This window comes from Muntiacus reevesi, chromosome 14 (genome assembly GCF_963930625.1).
Source record: "Muntiacus reevesi chromosome 14, mMunRee1.1, whole genome shotgun sequence".
Classification (NCBI taxonomy): domain Eukaryota; kingdom Metazoa; phylum Chordata; class Mammalia; order Artiodactyla; family Cervidae; genus Muntiacus; species Muntiacus reevesi.
The window spans coordinates 48,709,611-48,729,517 of NC_089262.1; the positions used below are offsets into that span (position 1 = coordinate 48,709,611).

At 38.6% G+C, this 19,907-nt stretch overlaps 1 protein-coding gene across 5 annotated transcripts in view; it reads right to left on the minus strand.

The window, feature by feature from the left end:
• The window catches only part of PDE4D (phosphodiesterase 4D), a 1,548,416-nt gene that overhangs the window by 326,125 nt on the left and 1,202,384 nt on the right, over nucleotides 1–19,907 (minus strand). The gene's annotated exons all lie outside the window — the stretch shown is intronic.

The following is a 19,907-nucleotide window of genomic DNA, read 5'->3' on the forward strand; positions in this document are numbered from 1 at the left end:
CTCAAAGAGCAGGCTGCAATAGCAAAAACAGGTAAATGAGACTACATCAAACTGGGAAGCTGCACAGCAAAGGAAATCATCAACAAAATGAAAAGACAACCTACAGAGTGGGAGAAAATATCTGCAAACCACAGATCTGATAAGGGATTACTATCAAATATATAAGGAACTCAGGCAATTTAATAGCAAGAACAAAAACAACAAAAAGCACTCCAAGTAATCTGATTAAAGATAGGGCATAGAACCTCCAAAAGAAGACATACAAAAGGCCAACAGGTATATAAAGAGGTACTCAACATCACTAATTATCAGGGAAATGTATATCAAAGCCACAATGAGATATACCTATCAGGATAAGTTTTATCAAAAAAGGCAAAATAGAACCATCACATGACTCAACAATCCTACTAACTGGTATATATCCAAAGGAGATGAAATCACTATCTTGAAGATATATCTGCACTCCCACATTTATTGAAGCATTTCTTACCAGAGCCAAGATACGGAAACAACCTAAGTATCCATCTATTGATGAATGGATAAAGAAAATGGGGTAAATATACACAATGGAATATTATTCAGCTATATGAAGTAAGGAAATTCTGCCATTTGAGACAGTGTTGATGAACCTGGAGGGCACTATGGTAAGTGAAATAAGCTAGACAGAAAAAGATAAACAGGGTGTAATCTTGTTCATATGTGGAATTTTTTTAAAAAACCAAACTCATAGAAAGTAGTAGTAACCAGGGGCTAGGGAGTGGGGAACACGGGTAGATGTTGATCGAAGGGTACACGCTTTCAGTTACAGGGTAAATGAGTTCTGGAGGTCTAATGCATGGCATGGTGAACTTTGAAAGCGCAGTATTGTATACAAACATTCGCTAAGAAAATAGATTTTAAGTGATCTTACTACACACATCAAAAAAACAGGTAACTATGAGGTGATGGAAGTGTTCATTAATTTGACTGTGGCAATCATTTCAGAATGTATATATGTCTACAGGCAGAAGGAGAAATGGGGAAATAATCCCGACTTATGTGGAAGAGGAAAGGCTATCTCCAGTTAACTTTTAAAAACCAACTATGTCCTACTTTTAAGCCCTACTCATCTGGGCTTCCCTAGAGGCTCAGTGGTAAAGAATCCACCCATCAATGCAGGAGACATGGGTTTTATCCCTGGGTCAGGTAGATCCTCTGGAGGTGGAGATGGTAACCCACTCCAGTGTTCTTGCCTGGGAAAGCCTATGGACAGAGGAGCCTGGCAGGGTCCATGCAGTCGCAAAGAGTCCAACACGACTTAGCAACTAAGCAACAACATCAATGAACTTATCTGCAGGGCAGCTCTGCATAATGAATTCTAGAATGTGGTTAGTGTCAGTTCAGCTGTGGATGGAGGAAGTGATCTTCACCAAACTTAACTGATAATGGCTGTGAACTTGTCATGGTGGCTGGTCTAAGGTAAACAGATGCCATAATAAATACCCGCCTTTCTGCCCTCTATGAAAACATCTGCTGCTTTACACGTGGTGGCGGTGGCTTAGTTGCTAAGCCGTGTCCGACACTTGAGACCCCTCGGACTGTAGCCCACCAGGCCCCTCTGTTCACGGGCAGAGGTAAAGGATCAAGAAAGCCCATTTTCAGACACTTAACTCCAAAACCGGATGCCAGGCTCAAGTGCTGCCTTCAGGTCTCAGGGGAATATTTCCAAGTCTACTTTAGGGATTGAAACTGTGGTCACTCAAGAAACACTGGTAATGGCCTTGGTGCTAGAGGACAGGCATGTGCCATCGTTCACTCAGCTGTCAGAGCAGGCTGATAATTTGAGACCAAGCAGTTGGTGACATTCCCTCTTCACATACCAGCTGCCTCTAGCAGGACAGGGCACATCTCAGCCAACGAACACATTTCTTGGTGCTTCCATAGACTTTTGAGAGCACCCACTGGTTTGGTGGGGGGCAATTGGCATGATGGGGAACCCAATCCAAGGAAGGTTCTGGGAAGACCCCATTCTGGACCTCTAGAAGCAGCTGCCTTCACACCACTGATGAGAGGAGGCAAACAGGGCCGGCGCGCATGTGTCATCTGCCTCCTACAGTCACTGGGAGGGAAGCCAGTTAATGCTTTTTTTTTTTTACAACTCTCCACGGAAATCAATTAGCACATTGCCACACTTAGCAGCACCTAGGCAGGGGATCAGCAGGCTTTCCCAACAGCCTTTTCATTAAGGAGATGTATTTTAAGTCCATCCCACTTTCAGTCTCTGCAGCATAACGTGACTCTGCAGACATACAGTCAATTTCAGTCTGACCTAATCTGTTTTGTTTTCTTTAAAATATTCATAAACATCTTAAGGCTCTGGCTCACTGGGCCCAGGCACTGAAAAAGCAGGAAGACACGATGTGAGGACAATGGGGATGCGGGCGAGAGAAGGGCGGAAGATGCGTTGCTCATAGGAAATGCAAAGCTCTCACGTCCAAAGAATTTCCTTCATTTTTTTTTTTCCATGTCGCATGCAGCTGGATATTCTCAGACCTGAGAGCAGACAGGCTCACCATAAGCTATTCCTTCTGTCTTCTGATATTTCCAGGCCCTCTGCGATGATAGTGGTCTCAGGACCCAGTTAGTCCTCAAACCGAAGCAGATGCCCGTGTACGGTGTCTGATCTCAACCTCTTGGAAGGCGGCAAGATGAAAGCACGTGTGGAATTTTGGCTGCCACTGATCTTACTTCCTCCTTGACAGACAGTTCTCCTTTTTTCTTTTTTTTTTTGTAAAATAAGCCAGGAGTAATAGAGCTTTGACAAATGACAGAGAATGGTATGCATTTCTAAATTAATTAATGGCAGGTATTTTGAGAAAGAATACCTAATCAATATCTAACTCCCTGTTCTTCTGGTGTGGGATATCCTGAAAGCATTTAAATAACTACCACATAGTTTACTACAAACCTAGTGAATTGTTTTGAATGGATCTTTCCTGTCAGATTAGAGGAAATTTCAGACTAAAAATAATACTAACAATAACAAATATAGCATTTAGGCCTACTCTGTATGTTATCTTCCTTTACAGATGTGAAAATTGAGCTACGGTACAGTTGAATAACTTTGCTTAGTGAGTTAGGCCACACAGCTAGGGACACAGACCTCTTCATGGGTAAGAAAGTGAGATTAAAACTTTTGACAAGCAGTGATCAATTAAAAATCATAAAATTCTCTGCATTTTCCTTGATATTTGAAAGAAAAGTCTGAGCTTTCTCTGAGGGGCAGCTGCTTATAAGATACAAGGTTCCCAAGCTACAAGGTCTTATAAGATATGACATATGATTTTTCAACTTTACAGTGGTGCTAAAGAAATACACATTCAGCAACAACTGTACCTGAAATTTTGAATTTCGATCTTTTTCCTGGGCTGGCAACGTGTGGTATGACACTCTCTCATGATGCTGGGCCATGGCTTCCAGTCAGCCATCTGACCATGAGCAAAAGCAACCAATACACTTACAACCATTCTCTACCCACACAACCATTCTGGTTTTCAGTCTAATACAGTATTCAGTAAATTACATGACACATTTAACACTTTAATGTAAAATAGGCTTTGTGTTAGATGATTCTGCCAAACTGTGAAAGTGTTAGTCACTCCATCATGTCTGACTCTATGCAACCCCATGGACTGCAGCCTGCCAGGCTCCTCTGTTCATGGAATTCTCCAGGCATGAATACTGGAGTGGGTAGCCAGTCCCTTCTCCAGGGGATCTTCTCAACCCAGGGATTGAACCCAGGTCTCCTGCACTGTGGGTAGATTCTTTACCATCTGAGCCACCAGGAAGGCTAATATAACCACATATAACATCAGTTCAGTTCAGTTCAGTCGCTCAGTCATATCCAGCTCTTTGCAAATCCATGAACTGCAGCACACCAGGCCTCCCTGTTCATCACCAAATCCTGGAGCTTCCTCAAACCCATATCCATCAAGTTGATGATGCCATCCAACCATCTCATCCTCTGTCATCCCCTTCTCCTCCTGCCTTCAATCTTTCCCAGCATCAGGGTCTTTTCCAATGAGTCAGCTCTTCACATCAAGTGACCAAAGTATTGGAGTTTCAGGTTGAGCATCAGTCCTCCCAACTAACACTCAGGACTGACTTCCTTTAGGATGAACTGGTTGTACCTCCTTGCAGTCCAAGGGACTCTCAAGAGTCATCTCAAACACCACAGTTCAAAAGCATCAATTCTTCAGCACTCAGCTTTTTTTATGTAACATAGACTGGGCTAAGCTCTGATGTTCCATAGGTTAGTTGTATTCAATGCATTTTTGATTTCCAGTGTTTTCAACTCATGATGAGTTTATTTGGCCATAACCCCATCCTAAGTCAAGAAAGATCTGTATATGCAATAAGTTAAGTTGAAATTGCTTCAAACACACCAAAGAAATCATTAAAAAGCAAAAAAGGTTCTGGAAGAGGGGGAAAGCATTCTCCTATAGTCAGTGAAGCAGAGCAAAAAGGCACATTTACAGATCGACTACAATTTATGGAAATAAAAAATATGTAAAGTAGTATGAAAAAGTGTTAAATTATAATTGTATTATTGTGGTAGAATATCAGGTGAGATTTTGTTTTTTTACTGCTCATTCCACAACTTCTGGATGTACTGTTTTTATAATTAACAGCAATGCATTAAAGATAAATTATGGAAGCCCAACCTCTTTCTGCACAAGATGGCTGCTGATATCATAGTAGTTTAGCTCAATCTACATGCAGATTAATCTTTAAGACATTTTACCTCCAATCAAGGAGTTGGGAAATTTTTCCCATAAGAAGAAAGAGCACAGCTTTTATGTTCATTTTGTTCAGCCATTAGTTAAGATAAGGGAAAAAAAAATACCTGGTTATCGATTACGAAGGATTTTTTTTTTCATTTAGTTTTATTAGTTGGAGGCTAATTAATTTACAATATTGTAGTGGGTTTTGTCATACATTGACATGAATCAGCCATGGATTTACATATATTCCCCATCCCGATCCCCCCTTCCACCTCCCTCTCTACCCAATCCCTCTGGGTCTTCCCAGTGCACCAGGCCCGAGCACTTGTCTCATGCATCCCACCTGGCTGGTGATCTGTTTCATTATAGATAATATATAAGTTTTGATGCTGTTCTCTCGAAACATCCCACCCTCGCCTTCTCCCACAGAGTCCAAAAGTCTGTTCTGTACGGATTGGAAACAAAGGATATTTATTTAAAAAACAAAGTCCCTGCTTTCAAAGTGGCTAGAGTTTAACGAAAGACAAGTTAAACTCAGCCAAGGAATTGGCACTCAGTATCTTCAGACTTCATGCTAATTTCAAATAAAGGAGAATAAATATACATACATATTTTTTCATAAGTCTTTCTTTCCCATTAAAAAATATACCATTTTTGCCAAGGGAAACTAAATGAAAGGAAATGGTTTGGGGTTGACTCAAAACTGAATATTTGAATTCTAATTTGGTTCTAAAGTCAGGAAAAAAAAAGTCTACTTTCCTGGTATAATACTTTTAAGGCAAATGGAATTCATCATGCATGAAAAACTAATCTCTGACCTTTAATGGTAATTTTACAGATTGAAAAATGTTTCAAACACTCAGTTGTGCAAGGGAAACAGAAATTTGCTCAGTCTGTAGACACCAGTTCAGCTGACAGTAATTTTCCATTGATGGGGAGAATATCATGGAAATTACATGACTATGGTTGGCTTTAGACTGGTCCTATATAAACTCCAGCCATGATTCTGCATTTTTTTTCCTTTTGCATGCATGGGTAAAATATCAACAAAGTCTGCATAAAACCAATATTTTTGAGGTAACCTATAGTCATAATATCTGATGTAGTTTTGTCTCTTAAATTCATTGACTATCTATATCATGCATTGTATACAGCTAAAATTCTGCTGGGAAAGGCAATAAAGTATTCTGCTGTGAAACTGTTTCAGCATATGTTACTGTAAAAGTTTTTCAATGACTTTAAACTTTCCGTATCATGAAAAGTTTTCAAAATGCAGTTTTCCAAATGCAGGTGGGAGGATACCTTCTAAACCTTGAGTCAGTTCTACAAGAACCAAGAGAAACACCAAAAAGTAAAACAAAACTCTCCACACCACTTCCAAAGCAATGAAGCAAAACCACAGCCAAGAGTCAGTGGCGGGGCCACCTGGCCCACACCCATAAATGCTAGGATAGTCCTGGTCACTTCCCCAGCCACACCTTTCTGAGTTTCTGTGGCCAATCTTGTGCTCTCCTATTCTAGAATACCATGACAGAAAGAATTCCAACTGCAGAAATAAGAAGTGTTTGCATGTGTGTGTGTGTGCACTCACATGTGTGTGTAGGTAAACTCACTTGTTAGGGGTGAGGTGGTGATAAAGTGAGAGAAATATTAATACTAAGCAACAGCCTAAATGAAACAATACATGTAAAGCACTTAGAACAATATTTGGAATTTAGACTGGAAACATGGGTAATAATAAATCATATCAAAAAGGATATATTTGGCCTATTAAAATATAAAACATTATCTATGTTTCCATATTTTATGGGCACCCAATAAGTATAAGCTATTATTTTTTTTAAGCTAGTATTTTTAAGAAACCCTTAAATAGGAAAAAAATAGAGTAAAATATTTTTAACCATGATAACTTACTGAATTTTAACTTAGAAGTACTGACTTTTAATTATATTTATTTGATATAATTTCTTATCCATATTTTGTCTCCAGTAAAAAACCTCTGAGCTGCTAATTATGTTAATCATCTCTTTAAAATCCAAATATCATTTTATGAACATAGTACGCTGGGACATGACAAACTTGAGTTGTGAAGATTGGAATAAAAAGTAGTATAAGATTTGGTCAAGAGGGTACATAATTTATCAATAATAAATTTGACTTTTAACAATAGTGAAATTAGAAGACATATTTCCCTTTTTCTAAATCTCCCTCCTTTATTTCCTTCCACTCCTCTTTGTCTCTTTTCTTCTTTTTTCCTCTCTTCTCTCCTTCCTTCCATGCATTTTCTTCCCTCTCTCCCTTACTCTTTGTTCATTCGTTCAATCCATCAACCAAACAACAATGATTTGTTGAAGGCTTTTGTTGTTTTTTCATTAAGACAAACCAATTACGTAGTGTACTGCCGTGTGGTGCTAAGTCACTTTAGTCATGTCTGACTCTCAGTGATGCTATGGACTGTAACCCACCAGGCTCCTCTGTTTATGGGATTCTCCAGGCAAGAATACTGGAGTGGGTAGTAATGCCCTCCTCCAGGGGATCTTCCCCGCTCAGGGATCAAATCCACATCTCTATGTCTCCAGCATTGGCAGGCAGGCAGGGTCTTTTACCGATAGCGCCACCTGGGAAGCCCCAAGTAGCATGCTATTTTTTTCAATTGATACATGTATTTAAACAAATAGATAAGTTAAAGTTATTCAATTTCCAAAGTCTGTAGTTCTAAGGACTCACCCCAGCAGGAGAGTACTTGACCCAGCTATAGAATACAGGGTCTTACAATAGTCATATTAAATTTGACCTGACTTTATCTGTATCTGTTCAGTCTCAGTTTATTATGTCTACTGAGCTTTTAAATCCCCTCTCTGGCTTCATTTCTACTATTATTCCTCTAACTTGGCACCCTCATGGGTTCTCACAGTGCACCTGCCAAGGTACCTAGACTATGCTTTTCTTCCATCCTATGTTCCCCCTGCTCTTTTTCCCTCTCTCTCAAAGGCCTCCTTCAACATTAAAGACAGTCATCTGTAGTGGAAAAGCAATAATGAAAGAGAAGTCAGAGCCTTGCTCTGAAATGTCTGTGGGATGGAGAGAAGAGGAGCAACACATTTCCATCTTGGTGGTGGGAAAAGGAACCTCAAGGCAGAGCTGTGTCTGGAAAGGAAATCTTTGTTCATGGTTTGCAGCCTTCTTGAGTCACTGGTCATTACTAGCAACACAGAAGCCACAGAATGAAATGAGAAAAGGGCTGAGCGGAATTTGGGAAGTATAGAGAAGCAGGAAGTGAGCTCCCTTGACAAAATATATGACTATACCATATGTTTTCTAAAACCCCCCCCCACACACACGCACACACACACAGCACTCTAGGTTCTGCCAGAGGACCATGAAGCTATCTGGGCTTGAGAATTTATAGATCAATTAATGCAACTACAGCTATCTTCAATTTAGGAACTCAAAAAATAGTTAAAATCTCTTGCTTATGCAGCAGTTAAGTAGAGATTTGGAGATAACATAGTTTAAGGATGTCTTCAAGCCTTGGGTAGACAATGTAGTTCTTCAGTGATGGGAAAATTACATCACTCCCATGGGCCATGTATTTTTTCTCAGCGATAATTAAGACACATTATATTGGTATAATAACCAGCACAATGCCATAGCCTGCCTTTTATAAATGTGCTGGATTTTTGGAAGAAGTCCAAAAAATACATGTTAAGGAAAATAATACAATCATTTTTCATTGCTTTAGTTCTTATCACTTTATTAGTGCTGGTGAGGGAGGTAATATCAACCTTTAACCAGTCCTAGAAAAAGGGCCTGATACTGTTGAATGAGACCAAAAAGAACAAATCATGACCAAGGAGGGTTATCACACAGCTGTTCCTGATTCTGACCAATAATTAGTTTAATGAGAAGTTTATGAAACCCATGAGATTTCTTTGGAAAGAAGCATAGGGCCAAAAAAGGAGCATGGATTGTTCTCCTGAGTTTGTTTAAGAAGCCCACTGGGTATTCCAATGGGATACACCAGGTTGTGAATCCTGGTGTTCCAGCAGTTCTGTGGCTGATCAAGTTAGGGTCCTTTATAAACCCTAACTCAATTCCATGATATCTCAGGGTTCTATTTACCTGTGTATCATGAATTAGGTGGTATTCATGAAATATTTACTGCCTTCCTTGTCCTTCTACCCTTTAAATGATATTGAGCTTGGCCATATTATATAGGTTGACCAACAGAATGTGGGCTCAAAAGATACTCGCCTCTTCCAAGCTGAGACCTTACAAATTACAAGTGATTCCTCTTACCATATTGGGAGTTGTTTACTATGCCATGACAAGAACAAGTCCAAAAAAACTGGTCCAAGAAGAAGAAAAATCATGAGAACAAACAAGAAGGTGATCTGCCACTTGAAGCAGCACCATCCCAACCCACTAGCAGACCTATGAGCAAGACACAAAAAGCTATTGTTACTCTACTGGTATTTTGTGGTTGGTTGCTATGTAGCATTACTCTATCTACAGCTAACTAACACATCTTACACTGAAAGATCAAATTAGTTAATATGAATAACTATTTTCTCTTGGGATTCCAAGAGTTCTGACCAATTCAATCAGTCCAAAAACTTTATACTTTATTATACCCATTCAACTTGCCCTAGAAATCCAGTCGGTACCATTCGTCAAATCTGTCTTATGTAGCATACAGTGCCTCCCAGCCCTTTACAATTCCCATTTGTCTTATTTTTACAGGCAGGATTAAACTACATTTTTCATCTTTTTTAAGGAATTTCAGATTCCCCCACTCTTTTTTTCCTCAGGAGGAAGCACTTCCTTCTGTAAACGGTAACCCTCTCCTTTGCATATCACCTTCTGCAACAAATTTTAGTACCTCTAGTAATCCCCTGCATCACCTATTGGTTAATATGTCCTTTAGCATCTAACAGAATTTTAAGAACAGGAATATTTATCTTGAATTTCAAAAGGAATGTAGGTCCCTCAAACTAATCAGGTACAATTTAAATCAACCCACTTCCCCTCTAAATCTGCTTCTCCTTTATAGACTCTTAATTCAATAAATGTCTCTCCATTTTCCTAGTTGCCCAAGCCAGAAATCTGAGTGATTATTGATCTCCACACTTCACCTCCTATGAACTACGTCCTATTTCATCGAAACTTAGGATTTTTGAATATCAATCAAATCTATTCACCTCTCTGCAGCCCCACCACTGTCCCCCCTGGGCATGGTTACAGCTTATTCTCACCTGTTCCACCTATCTCTGGTCTTAACCATTTACAAAACAATTTCCTGCAGCAGCCAAAGAGAAATTTTTTTTAAGTTCATATATGTCATCTGATCTTAAAATGTTTCATTGGCTCCTGACTGCAGCAGGATGAAGTGTAAATTTCTATTTGACTTATTAGATCTTTTATTATTTAGCTCAGTAGACTTCTCTAGCCTACTTCTGATTAATGCCCACCTTGTGTTCTCTATCTTAAAAAAGAGAATAACTTCCTGCATCTCCCCAAACCCATTTTGTTCTCTCTTATTCCCAGTCATTTGAACATGGTGTTCTGTCCATCTGATACCCTCATTCTCCTCCCAAGACCCTCCCCTTAGTTATCTCCTTTTGTCCATTTTATATCTTAAGTCAGATAACACTTTCTTTAGATGACTGCTCTGACTCTTGCCTTTCCCTCTCGCCCTGATAGGCCTGGAAAGTGTTTCTACAGCATCTTGGACTTACATGCTTCCTGACAGCACTTATTATCCTATACTGCAATTTCTGAATAATTTGCAGCTGACTCTAACCAAGAGCCAAGAGCCATCCCATCTTCCAGCTAGACCCCTGTGTGCTGTGCTGTGCATAGTTGCTCAGTCGTGTCTGACTCTCTGCGACCCCATGGACTGTAGCCCTCCAGGCTCCTCTGTCCATGGGGATTCTCCAGGCAAGAATACTGGAGTGGGTTGCTGTGCCTTCCTCCAGGAGATCTTCCCAACCCAGGGATCGAACCCAAGCCTCGTGCCTAGCAGGTGGATTCTTTACTGTCAGAGCTACCCGGGAATTCCATCTAGACCCTTAGTATAATTCAAATATCTACATGTTTGTAGCCATGTTCCTATGGGAAGCTGGGCCTCAGCCTCAGCTTCCATCAAGGAAACCTGATTGTTGCAGCTAATTATAAAAGGTACATTTCTGCAGTAGTGATTAGGACACTGACATGGAATGCAATTCTGACCAATGAGACATTGAAGAGAAGTTAGGAGAGTCTGTTTGGGAAGAATTTTTCTTTCTCTTAAAAAAAGATATAAAAGAAAGGATTTTTTTTTTTTTAAACTAGTCATGGATATCTGCCGTTGATAGCTAGACTTATGACAGAAATCATAAGATCACGGAGGAAGAAGTCAGAAAAACCACCAACACTGGAGGAAGGCAAAAAATAAAGATGGAAAAGATTCTCAGGCCTTTGATTAAGTCAGAGTCACTGAGTGGTTTGAGCTGCTATTTGCCTCTCCAATGGGGATTGGAAGCCAGTTGAGTTCAAGTTTTCTCTTCCAGCTACAAGCATTCTAACTTATATACTTGTCTATTTTCCTCACTGTACTGATACTACTAAGAATTTAGAATGCCTGTAAGTAGGATAAGTAAAAGGACTAAGAAATTAAAAATAGATCTTAGAAGGTTGCAATTGCTATAAAATAATTGATAAGAAAAAACTATCATTAATGTGATACTATATAGAAAATCAGAATAAGCTTTAGAGGAAAAGGCTGTGGCAGTCTACTGATTTAGTCTCTGGGCCACTAAAATGAACCTGTAACAGTCCTTTAAAAGCTGGGTTTGAAGTGATCACAAGGATTGGATTGCACAAAATTCAGAAGCCTCCAGAAGTGTGACCTAATTTAATTTCTTTTCTGTTCAGCCCCTTGCCTTTCCCCCTTTCTCATGCCAGCCCTGGTTTTACTTCAAGAGATGAAGAACTTAAAAGAGGAAAATCCCACCAACACATTCACCTAGGCTCTGAATAAAGATCCAAGAAAAGGTCAAGGTGATATACAAACCCACAGTCACATCAACCTTCCGTGGATCTGGACACTGAACAATGCCAGGGATCTCTCTGCTTCTGCAGAATTTCTTGTTAGAAACAGGAATGTGGAGAATAGCAAGAAAGAAAAATCCTCTGTTTTTTGGTGAGCTTAGAGTCCTATGATAGGAAGCCTTTTCCCACCTTCATTTTTATGCATTTTAATATTAAGTAGATGGAAGGGAGGACAGAGACAGCTGGTTATTAAATAGCAGCTCCCTGCCATTTATCAAAATATAACCAACTCTCCATTTTTATAAGGAAATAAATTTGTATATTGTTCCATATTATTGCAAGAAGATTAGTGTCTGAACACATTTCTAAAAAACTGATTAATTTTAGTTTCTATTAACACTGCAAATAGAACTGTTCACAAATGTTTGTGAACAGTTACCTGCAAAATGAGACAAGTTGTAGAATGCAGAATTTACATTTTCTTCAAAATTTTGGTAGAAATATGAACTTATCTGAGTCAATATTTTTGATGGCTTATTTATTTCCTTATTTCGGGAGGCATTAAAATTGTAACTTTTGACTCAATTCTCTCATGGTTATAAATTTTTTCTAGATTGTTTATATTCCATTGAGTCAGTTTGAGTAAAGTTTTATTTCTGTGACTTTACATCAAAATCAAGCTGTAAAAATAAGCAATAATAAATGTACTACAGCTTTAGAAATGTATAACTATTTTCCTTGATGATTCTAGAGCTATACTATCTAATAGAGTAGCCCAAAGCCACATGTAGCTATTAAGTACTTACAATATGGTTAGTCCAAACTGAAATGTGTCAAAAGTGTAATAGACACTCTGGAGTTTGAAGATTTAGTATGAAAGAAGAATATAAGATAATTCATTAACAATTTTTATATTGATTACATATTGAGCTTAAAATATTTTAGATATATTGAATTAAAATATAATTTAGTTTAAAATTTTTTAATGTGACTGTTAAAATTTTTTAATTACACATATGGTATGCATGATATTTCCATTAGGTAGTACTGTTTGAGAATAATCATCAGATCTGTTCACATGATGCCCTGCATTGTAGGACAATGACATATGTATAATTCCTGAAAGATGTTATGATGTCATGATAAAAAAAGATACTCCTTCTAAATAGATATGTTCTTGGAAAATGCTTAGAACCTGTCTGAGTCTTGATTGCTTCACCTCTCAAATAAAAGAGCTCCATAAGATGATTCCTAAATTTCCTTCCAATTCTCAAATATTTAATGATTTTGTGATTTCTTGAATAGATTCTAAGTTCATGGTATAGCTCATTTCTCTTTAACAAATATTTCTGGAACATCTATCATGTGTCAGGTCCTGTGATAAAATAATTCAACATCTAAACATCTCCCTCTTTATTTAGTACTACTCTTCACTCTTGGCAAGTCTTCAAGAAATAGTTATGGAATTAATGAATATTATTCTTCCCTGCTTACATGCTGATTCAAAAGGAAAAAAAATTTTTTCTCCCTGTCTTTATCTCTGATTCTGTCTTTGTTTCTCTCTCTCTCTCTCATACACCCCCCCGCCCCAGAACCTGGCTGTGAATGAAATACCAAAAAAGGTTTTTGGTTTTTTTCTAAAACTGAATTGTGATTCTTTAGCAGAAACTCAAGTGCTCATATAACTGAATGGTCTCTGAACCCTACAGCTAAAAATGTCTTGCTTCTTCTGAAAAATGGAAATTGCATTGTGATTCTGTATCAAGAGCACTCCAGTTTTAGCTGCTTTTGTCCTCTTTGAGGCTTGCCTGGGTCAATAATTAGCAACACAGCTTCTGGGATTGAGTGAAAAAAGAGGATGATGAATGAGTACAAATGAGCTGCCTTAAAAAAGCAGTAGCATAAAGCAAAAGAGCACTTGAGACTCATCCCATCAAAATGGTCACATAGTGCAGGATGAGAAACGTGACACTAAAAATTACTAAGCCGGAACCTAGCCGTGTGCACTTGCTTAACCAAGCTCGCTGTTCACAGAATGCATTTTCACCTTCTGCTTTAGTGAGGAGTATTCTCAGATTACTCTAAATGTTTCTAAAAAGCTTCTTCAATTTTACTGGGATTCTTAAACATCTTTTCAGGTCCCCCCCCCCCCCCCCAATGAATGAGCAAACAGTCTGATATACTGGGAAGAGTGCTGGAAATCAACAGCTAGTATATTTGATTTCTGAGAACTGCTGTATCCTATTGATGTGAAATTGAACTGTTGAATCTTTCTGATCTGCTTCTTCATCTGAAAAATAAGGATAAATCCCTATGTACACAAGGGTTAGTAAGGGGATCAAATGAGATAATGGTAAGGTAAAACATTTAACAATGCATAAATGTTCTACAAATGTAGACTATCTCATACTTAATCATCACATAAGTCTCCTATGAGTTAAAATCTGGTCATATTACATGTTACATACATGATCCTAGATCCAAAGGAGAAGAAAATGAAGAAATATATATAACAAACTGTTATGTCTCTTATAAGAAACAGCACAACATTCATAACATTAATATTTAAAATAATATGATCAGTCGGACATACTCAGTCGACTCTCTGCGACTCTTTGCAACCCCATGGACTGTAGCCTACGAGGTTCCTCCACCATGGAAGTTTCTAGGCAAGAGTACTAGAGTGGGTTGCCGTTTCCTTCTCCAGGGGATCTTTCCAATCTAGGGATTGAACTTGGGTCCCCAGAATTGCAAGCAGACGATCTTACTGTCTGAGCCACCAGGGAAACTCCCAAAATAATATGCTGTAATTGTATAGACTCTAGAGACATACTAGTACATCTGAGTTCTGACTCTATCTTTTACTACCTATGTGATTTGAAACAGATCTCTTCATCCCTGCATTCTTTACTTTTTAAATCCGTAAAATGGGGATAATAATAATACATATCTCATAGGTTGACTGTGAGGAATGAAGTCTTTAATATAGAGAAAATATTAGAATGAGGCTGGCACATATAAGTATTACATTAGTATAGCTGTTGTTCAGGGATACATTCTATGATGCTTTCCTTAAATGCTAGGCTAACTCTTGGATAGTATTTGTTTGACATTGTTTGAAAAGGAGCATAGATTTCTCACATGCACGTGTTGGATGTTCCACAAGTGCATTATGGGAGAACAAAGAAAAGCAACTCGGTACATGATTCATAAATGACAGCCTAGATGTGCCCACATTTTATAGAAGGCTGATATTATAGTGAACCAGAGTACACGCATTTGGGACCTTGGTAAAATTTGCAGTCCTTTAATTTTTACTTGTTTTTTTTTCAGGTAATGAAATAACAGCTAGAAGTGTCTTGAATTTGCAATGTGACTTTAAAAATCACTTTCATATCCATTACCTCAGTAGAAGTTCAGAACTATGAAAGGTCAACAATGAACTTACTTTCACCCTCACTTATCTCTTTGAGGAATCAATTCAATTGAATACTTGTACTTGAGAAAAACAGGTGGGCTCTTTGCCAAATACTTTCTGGCAGCTCTTAAGCCTGAGCTTTTCATTTGAGCCAACTGCAAGCCTAGAAGGATCCAGAGGGGCAATTTATCAGCCCAGCAGACCTCGCAGGCCCTGGACTGTGGCCGGGACATGTCTTCTACAAACAGCTGTCAGTAACTGAATCACTGACTGTGTCTTCCTTGAGAGGAAAGCCATTTTGAGTGCTTCGCCAAGTCCAAGAGTGCGAGAGAGAGGAGACTGGCGAGGCAGGGACTTCCACTAGGATTTTCCAGTGGGCTACGACTAGTTGCCTCATCCGATTTGCTGGATTCAGAAGTGATTTTCCACGAGACTACACCTACTGCACAGGAAAGCCTTGAGCTGTTTCTTATCCAATTTGATCATCTACAAAATCAGTATTGTTGATTTAGAGCCCCAAGATATGGCAAATGTGGCAGAGATGAGAGTTCCATGCCAATGTTTTTAAGGAGGCATTTGCTAGGAAAGTCCCTAGAGAAAGGGGCTTGACACACACCATCTTGTAAGATTTCAGTTAAATTTAACCATTATGCTTACTTCAGAAAGAAATCCTCCTCAAAAGAGTTGCTTGCTTTCCTCGAAATACTCACTGAAATCCTTAAATACATTATGATAATGAATATACCAAACAGAGGTTAATCTTTTATTACTAAGATTAGTGTAATATCTGAAGGTCATGAGTTGGATTAACAACCAGAATAAGACTTTAGGTATACTGAATGTATAAAATTGAGCATATCTGCATTCACTCCAGGACAAAACAAGCTGGTTTAAAAAAATTCTCTCATTATCTTTTGTTCTTTGATTTTCATCCTTCTTCCAACAATTTGAACTTTAAGAGTTGTACAAGAATTCAAAATAATATAAAACAAGCAATGACTGGCTCTCATGCAACATCATCTCCCCAACACCTATAGCATTGCCCCAAACATTGTGGGTACTCAAAATATTTATGAAATGGACAAATATCTGGAAGGTTTGGGTAATTTTAACCAAACAACTACTTATATTTATCTCTAAACATAATAGTCTTGAACACATTAAGAGAAACTGATCAATACTAAACAACAACAAAAATGTTCTCCTTTGTAGGAACATAACACCAAAGTATGATTGTGAAACATCAAAAAGTAATCTACAAATTAACTACAGTGTTTTTAAATGAGTCAAAGCCATTCTATGAATAAATAACGTAGTACTTTGCTAAAGGTTGTTGCTATTATGTGTAAGCCCTTCAGGATGAAAACTTGGAGTCCTATTTTTAATATGGTTGTCATATTAATTAATGAAAAATGTAGACAGTTCATGCAAGCACATCAGTCAAGCATTACTCATGAGGGTCAACGGGACACTTCAGAAATGAGAATTAAAAGCATGGAATACTCTCTTGATTTGGAAAACTGATTCTAAATTTCTTGATTTTCCCAGAGGGTAGTGTTTAAGCAAAATCTGGCACGGAAGTAAAATGTGTAATTGAAGCCAACCCTCCCTTATTTCCCCTAGGGAAAAGAAGATCCTTTCACGCTTGGGAGATGCTTTGAATGCTGTCCCTGAACTGGCCCCAGGTGACCTGTTCTTTGTGGCGCTCATATCACTTCCTCCCACAGCATGCTTTCCTGTGGGGGGAAGAGGGTGAGAAGCATGTCTTGAGACTCTTCCACTCCCAACTAATGTCAATAAAAATCTGCTCTTGGGAAGGACTCAGCTCAGATATTTATACTTGTATGGATTCAAATCGTTCTACCTTTTAATGAGGTATTTGTGTTTTTGGTCTTACCTTTGTGTAAAAAGGTCAAGATACAAAAACTATTTTTTTTTCTTTTCAAAGGAAATTGTCACCATTGGACCTCATGAAGATTAAGTCTTTTAGTGTAGTTATTTGGCTTTAAGTTAAAAGAAATCTGCCTGGTACTGAAAGTACATATACAAACTATGTTGACCAATTTGATCATGCTGTTTCAGTGAATTAAAAAGAGATGTACAATTCATTCATTGGTTGTTCAGACTGTGGTACCTCTGTTTATACTGAACACTGGCTTCCTTGGCCATCTCATCAGTGTCTTCATGTCTGACACACATTTCTGACTTCTCGATGGATGTTTCTACTCTGAGGACACAACCCCTCTCAATGAGAACATGGCTGAAACCACATCCATCTGTTTGTTCCACCAACACACTGTCCTTCTAGACTTTCCCACTTCCCAGTCTTTAGTTCAGTCATGACTGACTTTTCATTTCCACACCCCATTGTATTCATTGCAAATTTCAAGTTGTTACAGTCATGTATGGATGTGAGAGTTGGACTGAGTGCCGAAGAACTGATGCTTTCAAATTGTGATGTTGGAGAAGACTCTTGAGAGTCCTTTGGACTGCAAGGAAATCAAACCGGTCAATCCTAAAGGAAATCAAACCTCATTGGAAGGACTAATGCTGAAGCTGAAGCTCCAATACTTTGGCCACCTGATGTGAAAAGCCAACTCATTGGAAAAGACCCTGATGTTGGGAAAGATTGATGGCAGGATGAGGAGGGGGTGCCAGAGCATGAGATGGTTAGAGGGCATCACTGACTCAATGGACATAAGTTTGAGCAAAGTCCAGGAGGTAGAGAAGGACAGGGAAGCCTGGTGTGCTGCCGTCCACTGGTCACAAAGAGTCAGACACGACTGAGTGACTGAACAGCAACACCGACACATTTCCAGAAACGACCTTCATTCTATCTCCACATCCATGAACTTAGTTTATTATCTGATTATTCTTTTCTTGACAAAAATAATATTTACTCATTGTATTAGCCTGCTAGGACTGACATAACAAATACCACAGACTGGGGGGCTTAAATAACAGACGTGTATTTTCTCATAGTTCTGGAAGCTGGAAATTCAGATCAAGGTGTGGGCAGGATTGGTTTCTTCTGATGACTTCCCTCCTTGACTTGTAGGTGGCCATCTTCTCTCTTTATCCTCACATGGTCTTTTTGTGCCTGTGTTCTAATTTTCTCTTTTTACTGGGGTATCAGTCAAATTGGCTTAAGGTTCATTCATATGACCTGGCTCTACCTTTTGTTGTTCAGTCACTTAGTCATGTCCGATTCTTCATGACCCCATGGACTGCAGCACGCCAGGTTTCCTTGTCCTTCATCATCTGGAGATCGCTCAAACTCATGTCTATTGAGTCAGTGATGCCATCCAACCATCTCATCCTCTGCTGTCCCCTTGTCCTCCTGCCTTCAATCTTTCCCAGCATCAAGATCTTTTCCAATAAGTCAGTTCTTCACATCAGGTGGCCAAAGAATTGGAGCTTCAACATCAGTCCTTCCAATGAATATTCAGGGTTGATTTCCCTTAGGATGGACTGGTTGGATCTCCTTACAGTCCAAGGGACTCTCAAGAGTCTTCTCCAAAACCACAGTTCTAACACATCAATTCTTAGGTGCTCAGCCTTCTTAGTCACCTGTTTAAATGCCCTATCTCCAACATATATTGAAGTGCTGAAGTAAGTACTCATCATACGAATTTGGGGAAGACACAGTCTATAACACTCACGTTTTTCTTATGACGCATGCTTTTATCTCTGAATGTCATATTTTCCCCCAGGATTATTTTGATAGTCTTTTGAAAAACTGTGTCTTACAATTGCAGATACTTCCTTAAACCAAGGCTCTCTCTTCAGGATCCGAAGGCCCACTGTCTCATGTTAACCTCCTCATTCTCTCCTTCAAGGCCCTCTACAATCCAGATGTCCACGTTCAAGTTTCCTTTCCTATGATTCTAATAAAACAAAGTCACTATAAATTATGCAAACACAGATGTCTATCTCCTACTTCTGTTGTCCTCACGTATATTTTTCTAAGAATGGCATCATTTTTCAAAACTCTAAGCAAAAGTTAGTTTACTTCAGCTTTACCTTTCATCAACCTCTTACACATCCTTCCAAACAACTATGGTTCCTGGTTCCTGAGCCATAGTCAACTTACCTGGCCCTCTCTTATTTTACCTTTCTCTGCAGATTTCCTCACTCCCTAAATCCTAAATCTACTCCTTTAACAGAGGACTTACAGCATCATGGGTACTGAATAACCCACTTACTGAGTTGATCAAACAGTCTATTTGACATCAATTGTTTCAGAGGTCAATATGATTAAAATATATCAAACAATTATTGATTATTATTTATTCTTTTGCTCATCTTATAGACAAGGCATAAAACCATGGCTAGATGACTAAGAGTCATTAATGATTATTTTCGTTGATTATTTTTAACCCCCAAATAGTATACATTTTCTTTCTACTTTAAACAAGTATAGATTGCTAATGTTAGGTGCACACACACACACACACATGACTTTTTTTTAAACCAAATTTTTTGGTGACATTTGTGAAAACTAGCAGAAATGTTCTTATTATCCACATTATGATAATACAGTTTGACTGGTTTGCCAAAAATTTTGTAAGATCTGATTTTAAGACATTTTTAGGTCAATTCTAGTTTATTCCCCCTTCTAATTACCCTTTCCGAAGTTTACTCTGCATTTGGCACAAAGATCTTAGTTCTTCCCTATTTTCTTGTCTACCTAA